The 9,177-nt window shown below is 44.1% G+C and overlaps 1 protein-coding gene across 1 annotated transcript in view; it reads right to left on the bottom strand.

Moving 5' to 3' along the window:
• Positions 1-6,319: 6,319 nt before the first annotated feature.
• Positions 6,320-9,177, bottom strand: part of DUSP4 (dual specificity phosphatase 4) — a 16,608-nt gene continuing 13,750 nt past the window's right edge. The window contains exon 5 of the mRNA XM_035004107.1: positions 6,320-9,149. The gene's annotated coding sequence lies outside the window, so the exon portion shown is untranslated. The remainder of the gene's footprint in view (positions 9,150-9,177) is intronic.

Genomic DNA, 9,177 nt, shown 5'->3' with positions numbered 1-9,177 from the left:
TAGATAGATAGATAGATAGATAGATAGATAGATAGATAGATAGATAGTAGATGGATAGATAGACTTTCTCATTTAAAAAGAATGGATTCTTTACGGTTCAGTACTGTCCCCCAGATAGAATTCTTTCCTTTTGTAATGAGGGGGGGGAAAGCATTAATGTTGGAGAACTGTTCTCTATAGAGAACAAGTGCAATAGGTTCAAAAGAAAAATTATTTGTAATTTCAACAAGAAAAAACTTATTTTTCTATGTAACCTTGAGGTTATTAGAAGTCTTTTCAAATTCCAGCACAGTGTAAGAAGAGTTTTCAGGAATGGTGGCTGGTTTGGTTTGTTTTTAAACGTATATTGACAAAAACCCCTTTGTGTACACAACTTTGTATGTAAGTAAGTTTTTAATTTTCTCTTTATACCATCTCAGAAGCTGAGTCTCATTTAAGTAATCTGGTATTTGGCTAGATGATTTCAGGTAGATTTTGTACTTTGGATTTATAATTTTGTTAAATTCACACAGGTTTTGGTTATCACTTGGCAAATATCTGTTAATCCTTGAGTTTCAGAATCTTATTTGTCTTTTAGAAATAATATTTAATATTTCACAGCCTAGGTGTAATGGAAATCACTGTTTTAAGTCTAGGAAGTCATCAGATATCTAAAAGATGAAGAATTTCAAAGAAGCTGATCAGGTTCTTGTTACTACTTTTTTGTTTGAGATGTTCTGTGTACTGGTTTAATTCTGTTTAGGTTTTATTTTTAGCTGTTGTGTTTATGGTTTATATAAATTTTTATAATAAAATAATTTAAATTTTCAAAAAAAAGAGATAGGAAACCTAGAGACACACAAGAAGAAAGGAATATTAAATAAAAACAGTTAATTTTGACCTAATTCCTCTGACTTCAAGGAGGTGATTAGTGTAAACATATATTAAAGAATCCTGGTATTTTCAATTAGTTTGAAACTGGGGAGGACCAAGGGGAAAAGCAGAAAATTCTTTGTTTCCTCCACTTTGGACTCGGAGCTGGATTTTATAGACCGGTGTTCCAAAGTTGAGACCCAGGAGAATTATGAGGAAAAGGGAACAGTGAGCCAGAGGAGCTCTTCTCCCATGGGCTTACCAGTGTATTACTTTTTTTTTTTTTTTTAAGATTTTATTTATTTATTTGAGAGAGAGAGAGAGAAAGAAGAGCAGGGTGAGAGGGAGAAACAGGCTCTCCGCAGAGCAGAGAGCCCGATGTGGGACTCGATCCCAGGACCCTGAGATCATGACCTGAGCCGAAGGCAGACGCTTAACCGACTGAGCCACCCAGGCACCGCCCCCCCCCCAGTGTATTACAGTAAAATACAAATGATGGTCCTTCTCGGTGGTGGGGACCCGGCCACAGGGTGAGAGGCTTTGTTCTCTGTCTAAATAGTCTTTAAGGCAGAATAAAAAAAATTAATTAAAAAAAAATAAAGTCAGGCAGGATAGTATATACCCAAGAGAGCTGAAAGCAGGGACTCAAAATAGGTATTTGTTTGAAGAAAAAAAAAAAAAAACACTATTATAAGCAAAGACAAAAGACAAACGGGAAATGTTTGCAATTCATACTACGGACAAGGGGCTAATCTCTTCCATACAGAACAGAGTTCCTGAAAATCTGTAAGATACAATCAGTTATGAACACACGGCTCATAGAAAAAAATACAAATGGTTCTTGAATACATAAAAGTGTTCTATCTCATAAGAAAAGAAACACAAATTAAAATAGTAAATTAATGCAACTTACCTATCAGATTCACCCAGGAAGGTTTATGACAAAGTATTTGGGTAAAAAAGCAGTGTGTGGGGGGAGAAATTACACAAATATAAACACCACATACATTTCCATCAGACATACCACATTCTCTGACCACAGTGCAATAAAACTATAACCATCACATAGAATAGTTAAAAAACAAAAACCTAGCCTCTTGGAAGTTTAAAAACACTCTCCCATACCATTCTTGAGCTAAAGAAGAAATAAGTGATATTATTTAAAAATAATTTGTCGATACTGTATTATAAAATATTATGCAGCCATTAAAAAGGGTGAAGGAGAGGGGCACCTGGGTGACTCAGTCGGTTAAGCGTCTGACTCTTGATTGCAGCTCAGGTCATGATCTCAGGGTCTTGAGATCAGGCTCTGTGCTCAGCGAGGAGTCCGCTTGAGATTCTTTCTCTCCCTCTGCCCCTCCCCCACTCCACCCTCTCTTAAACAAACAAACAAAAAGGGTGAAGGAGAACAGTATATACAGAGGACATCTCCAGAGTGTGCTGTTAGTTAGGTGAAAAAGCAGGCTGTGTGTGGATTAACACGTCTACACCAGCATCCCCTAGGGCAGGAGGGTCTGACTGAGCAAAGACACGTACCCTCTCATCTATTGCTTTACGCCTTTGCAACTCAGAAGACAAGAATGTGATTTCTTAATTTCTGTGTTCTGGCCCAGTGCCATCCTTTACCTGGGGCGACAAGAGTAAATGTCCAGCTGATCAAATTGAGGGCAGGGCAGGAGTAACAAGGAACAAGAGAAAAAGTTCTGCCTAACAGTATTATCCTGTCAAACACATACATTTATACAACGCATAAATACAAGTCTCAAAGTAATGACACCGAACTGCTCATTTTGGTTACCGAAAGTTAAAGAAGTGGGATGTAGGGCAGGGATATGGAGGAGAAGCTTTCCATTTTTACTCTTAAGTATTTGTGTTCTTTGAAATTTGGGGCAGTGAGCACATTTCCATATATTATCATGGAACAGCTTTATTGGGATATCATTTACATGCCATAAAGTTTACCCATTTTAAGTGTGCAATTCAGGGATCTTTAGTAGGTTTGCTAAATTTAAGAGTTGTACAACCACCACCAAAGTGGCGACACAAAGCCAGCTTGGAACTCTGATGGGAGACACCTGGAGCCTCAAGGCCAAGTTCAGTAGCTTCCCACTGAACCTCCCTACGACACCATGAAGGAGCCAAGTCCCTGGGTTACTGCTCTGATAGGACTTGATTCCCTGCTTTCATGAGAGATCCGAGCACTGTTTCCAGAAGACTCCCTATTCTGTCTATGCTGGCAGCCGTGAGGTTCTTGGGACTGCGATGGATTTGCTAAAACCCTTCGCGCGCACACCACTGAGACACATGGATCCAGAGGCTGGACAAAACCTCTAGGGAACAGTTATGAAATCCCCAACCTCAAGGGTAACAAGACTTTTCTATAAAGGCCTCTCCTCCAAACACGCATGTTGGAGAAACGGATCCTTTTCACCTGTTTCTAACCCCTTTCTATGCCTCCACCTGCCCATCTACCCTCTCACTAACAAACCTCTCCCAGGTAGAGGACACCCCATTCAGCTGGTCAGAGCTCAGGACATCCATTGGACTACATTTTTTCTCCCCCACTGGGTGAGTTCCTATGCCTCGAGATGAACATGTTCTTCTTGTTCTTTCTCCTGCCACAAAGTCCTTCCCTTGCCTTCTCTACCAGCAACTAGGAAGGTAAGTTAGTGTGGGGCTGTCTCTTTCAACTTAGCTCTTTTACGTTCGTGGAGTAAGTTGTTGGTCTAAGCTGGGTTGTCCCACTCGGGTCTTGTCTAAGAGCCCGTTGTTGGGAGGTAGCAGATACGTGCCCGTTTGATGGATGTTACTCATAATATCCTTGGATGAGAATCCAGTCCAAACCTCCCCACCCTCATGGCGTGATATGTGCTCAAGAGAAGCAGGGGAAGGAGTTTAAGCAGGGGCTCATGGGAACGTGTCTGTCTTACCCAGAGACCCCGGAGCTACCCAGGTCGGCCTGCCTCGGCTGTCTGACAGACAATTTCAGTAGCTCTGTATTCTGCTGGTGGAGAATCCAACACACACGCTCTTTAGCCAACTGTCCTCCGTATCAGGCACTCGGCTGGTCTCTGTGCCACTCACTTTGTAGCAGGAAAGACAGCTTGGGGGGACACCGATGCAAAAAGGTGAAATCTCATGCGGAGGTGGGGGTCCTGAAATCGGCGGTTACCTCGAGCCCTCCCACCTCTGTTCCCTCCTTGGATGGTGCTTTTACAGCTTTCTACTTTCTGGCATTTCTTTATCAAAGAATAGGTGTATCTTGTGATGTTTTCCGGATCAGATGGGGCCATCGATAGTGTGCATTGTGATTGAAAGCTCTTTCAGTCCTGGGAGGAGATCTTCGATGACAAATGTCTCTCGAGTGACAAGTGCATTTTCAGGTTTTCTTGAGTCTGAGAAGCTTGACACTGCTTCAGCCAATATAGTAGAGAGGAAGTGACATTCTGTGACTTCTGAAACCAGATCACAAAAAGGGGTGTTGGCTGGAAGCCTCACGCTGGAGCTCTGATGTCTTGTGAGAAATCTGACTGCTCTAAGGCGAGGGTGTGTGTTGGCGCCCCAGGTGACGTCACAGCCGAGCTCTCAGCTGAAAGCCATCCACTGCCCATCATGTGAGCACGCCATTTTGGATGCCCAGCCTACCCACCTTCAGACGACAGCAGCATGAGCCGTCACGGACTGTGACCACCTGAGAGACGCCAAGGGAGAACTGCTCAGCAGAGCCTTTCCCAAGTTTCTAATCTACAAATTCTTGAGCAAAATAAAGTGGGTATTGATTTACACAACGAAGTTCTTGGGTAAATTGTCATAGTAATAGTGACAATAATTGAAAGTCACGGTCTGGAAGTTGAATGGAAGGGGGATGGAAGAAGACAGAGCTCTATCAGGCATTCCTGAACTAGTTTTAAATCAGAAATCATCTGTGGGTCTGTAAGGTCTCTGACTCTCTTAAGTTTTAAGTGGGCCCAACAAGCTCTATTTTTAAAATAATCTCCCACAGTACAAAATGATGTAAATCCCATCCCCCCACCTGGGGAGTCTCTCCCATCTCTTGATCAGTTTTCCTGCCTATTTCTGCATAAGTACTTCTCCAGGTGAAATCAGGATCATTTTGCCATGTTCCTCACAAATCCTGTTGGGTGTTTTGAGATCACATGAAATGGAGATTAATTTATGGAGAAATAATAGCTTTTCAGTATTAAGTCTGTTTATCTGAGAGCATAGTATATCCTTTGCTTTTTTTTACATGTTCTTTTTTTTAAGATTTTATTTATTTATTTACTTGAGAGATAGAAAGAGCACTAGAGAGAGCAAGCACAAGTGGGGGGCAGAGGGAGAAGCAGACCCCCAGCTGAGCAGGAAGCCTGATGCACGGCTCCATCTCAGGGTCCTAGGATCATGACCTGAGCCGAAGGCAGACAACCAACCGAGCCACCCAGGAACCACTTTACGTGTTCTATGTCCCTTGGTAGCGCTTTAACATGTCCATCATATGGGTCTTGCCTATCTCTGGTAAAGTTTATTGTAGACTTTTCATTTTTAAATTATATTGTAAATGGGATCTACTACTTCTGTTTTATTTTTAATTGATATATTTACCTAAGAAGGCTATTGATTTTTTTGTATTAATGTTACAATCAAGTACTTACTGAATTCTCTTGTTTCTGATGGTCTTTTAGTTGGTTCTCTTCTCTTTTTCTGACACATATCATCTGCAAACAATTTGGCTTCCCAACTTTCCAAATCCTATACCTCATTTTTTTCAAGTGCTAATCACATTGGCTAGTGTTCCCAGGTTAAATAACAGTGATGCAGTGGGAATGCATGTTTACTAATGTTTTCGATTTACAATTTGGGAAATTCGTACCAATGGAATTTGATACAAGCAATCCACAGATCAGCACTGGGGGACCACTGACTTACATCCATTATTTTTTCAATCTGGCCTTGAAAAATATTGCTAATTTTCATGATCCTGATGGAATATGAAACCAGTAAAATTTCCTAAGATTCTGTGTGAGCCAGGCAGGGCCCCTTTGTTATCAATAGGGCGGGGTGTCCCAGTGTGGGTAACGCCTTATATATTCTCCTGCTATAGCCCTAATCACTTCCTGCTTAGGCTGTTTGATTGACTTCTCCCACCAAGGAGCCATCCTTGTCACGCCATCCTGTGCTTGGCCCAAAGTAGATCAGATGGAGGACGCTCTCCATCTCTTATTGTTCAATTCTTTCTTCCCATGGGAGGCTCTTCCTGGAGAAACCAGGTTCTTAGAGATGCAGGTCAGCCTGCTCCTATCACTGTCCTTGGGTGGAGTTCAGGGTGCAAAAATGGGCCCACCAGTCTACCATCTTAACGTCGCAGTCACGAAGTGCACAGGATTATCAAACGCCCCAGACCTTCTTTCGTTCCCTTCCGAGTCATCACAGCAGTGCGGTTTTCAAGGAAAGGATAAACCAGGCCAGACATGGTTGAAAATGTATTTATTTTTCTTCAAATGATCTTTTTCAAGCAATAAATAAAAAGACACGTCAACTCTTCTAAAAAACGAAACCAAACAAAAAAAAAAATCCCCTAAACTATATACATCCTACCGAAATACAAGCATATCAAATGTAGAAATGACATCACTCTGAAAGATGGGGCTATTTACAAAAGTTACAAGTATTGCATTGCTCTGTCTTGAAGAAGCCTCTTCCTCATATGACTCATAAGCTCTAAGGACGGGCAGGGTGCTCCTGGGGGACAGCGGTATCTCAAGAGGTGAAACTCCCCATTCTTTTCCTTGCTAGACCAGGGACATTTAAGGAAAAACCTCAACATCCAGACACTGTATTCAGGTCCCTAACAATGCTCCGCAGATCAGCTGCCCTTCAGGGGGCACGAAAGGTGCCCCATTCAGGAGGTCGCATGCTCCTTGAGCTCCTGAGAGAAACCATCTTGTCCCTCCGCCAGGCTGGGACTGGCAGCAGGAACCTGCCAAGCCAGTGACAAACCCCTGGCTGTGGTTTCTGAGAGACCAGCTAGTTCTGTGTCGTTAAGACCCACCTCCAGCGGCACCTTGCTCTCCGGAAAGCAAGGTGGTTTTCCCCACCTTGGCCGCACTCGGAAAGCACCTGGGGAGATTTGAAACATACGGACGCCGGGGTTCCAGCTCCGGAGATCCTGGTTTCATTGCTCTGGGACAGCCTGGTAGCAAGGTTTTCAAAACTCCCCAGTTGATGCCAATGGACAGCCAAGGTGTACCCCTGCTTTAATACTATGGACGCGGCGGCCAGGTCCCAACCAAATCAACCACCTACCGCCTTTCTGCCCACTTTCCCACAGATTTTTTAAATTTCTCTCATGGCTTCCCAACCTTGTTGAAAACTCTGGAATCCAGCTGGAATGAGCACCTGAGCAAAACGGCGTCAGGAGGCAATGACCAAAGCTTCGAGCGCCCAGGCACCATTCACAGACGCTTCAGTCTAATACTTCTCCATGGGCAAGTCAAGTCTATTACCCTTAGTGCTCCACAGACATCCTTGGGTCACACAAGATTCCAGGAGGGAGCTGACCTCATCCCTTGGTCTCTAGAGAAGATCCAAGGTAGCCAACAGCACCGTTGATAGGATCAGTGAAAGTGGCAATGTTTTCTGGCCATTTCCGAAATTTTGCATCACCAGAAATCACTTCATGGGAGAGATGCCAACTGAAATCCACCTGGCCATTTGGGCTGACCCTGTGGTGGTGTCTTCATTACAGTTACTTCGAGTCATCAAAGAGACTTCCTGATGACAGAATTATGACCAGAAAAAAAAAAAAATCCCCTTGTCCGATCTAGCCAATTTCCTATTTTATCTCTGAGAGTTCTGAGACTCAGGCTGTTATCAAGTACAAAGAAAATGGCTTTATAAATAGCAGTTTGACACGGTGACAGAAGACTTGAATTGGAAAGCGGGGGAAAGACATGTCTGGGGCTGGTCCTGAGCTCCGACTGTCCGTGTGGTTGGAATCCAGTCTGGGAAAGCACGACACACAGGTTTTGGCAAATGTACACTTGTTCTATAGAAAGTGAGTCGGTTCCAGGTTGCCTGCCCTCCCCCTGCCGCAGGCTCGCCCGCTCACCAGGTCTATCCGCTCTTGCAACCCATAGCTCTCGTAGCTGCAGAGCTCACTGGACCTCACTAATCACAAAACACAGAGCAACTTCCAGGAATCAAGGAAAAAGTAGGAACGGCCAACTGTGCCATCTCTAAATAGGTCCATTGTCCAGGAACCCCAACCCCTCACCTCACCCCTACCTATTCAGCCAAGCAGCTCCCGGGGACGGAGGGAGCCTCTGGCTTTTCTAAAAACAGGAAGCGGGAACTCTGGCCTCACCCAAAGACAGGGCTTGACAAAGGCAGGATGAGTGATGCCAACACAGGTTCATGTTTGTGGAAGGAAACGTAATGAACCTGGTCCTGTCTGGGATGCCAGGATGAGAAAGAGCATTCCAACGCTATTCTGACATTGAGGCTTGAAGTTATTCAGGGATGAGCAAGAATGTTCATTTAGATCTAGACTCACAAGGGGCTAAAAAAACCCCAAAAAACCCAAAAAACAAACATGCTCTCATCTCGTCTAAGACAAGTTTGCAAATACTTCTGACACTCTGTAACACTGTTCCACTCTACTACAGATGAAGTAACATGTAGCTTCCCTCTTCCCTCCCCCCCCCAAGCCCAACCCGCAGAAAACATCCGTCTCCCTCCGGAAGCCTTAGCTCCCTTTGGAAAGGCCCCTTAAAAGGGCATTATCCCAAGAGAGAATTCCACAACGGCGCCTGCGTGCCCACGGTGCCCAGGATAGAAGCCCAACAGCCGGCTCCCAAGCAAAGGGTCTAGCCAGCTCCTTACACCCTCTTCCATTCTAGACCTGAAACACGGTGTTCACTCCCCTCTTACTCAAATAAGGGCCTTTAAAAATATTCACCTAACCCAGGAGTTTTAAGAAGGCAAGAACTTGCTGTACTTCCCTCTAAGCAAACCTGGTAACACGAAAAACGCCGATTTATGCAGAAGAGAAAAAAGGTGGTGCTTCCAATCACCAGAGGATGCACGTCAGGTCCATCTCTAGTTAGCTGCTTGCCCCAAGGGCCTCGCTCCACGATTCACTGTAGGACAATCTTAGTTGCACCCCATTTCCCAGGAGCACCTTTTACGACAGGGCATTTATCACAGATGATAAACAAGTCTTCCGGAAGGGCTGTGAGAAAAGGCTCCCACCGCCAAACTGAATTACTGATCCTGAGAAAAGGCTCTATCATGGAGACCTAGAGCCGCTTTCGTGTTCCCTGTACC

This window comes from Mirounga leonina, unplaced genomic scaffold, assembly GCF_011800145.1.
Source record: "Mirounga leonina isolate KUSES-001 unplaced genomic scaffold, KU_Mleo_1.0 Mir_128, whole genome shotgun sequence".
Lineage (NCBI taxonomy): Eukaryota > Metazoa > Chordata > Mammalia > Carnivora > Phocidae > Mirounga > Mirounga leonina.
Note: the sequence above shows the minus strand (reverse complement) of the source record. Positions and strands in the feature narration are given on the sequence as shown.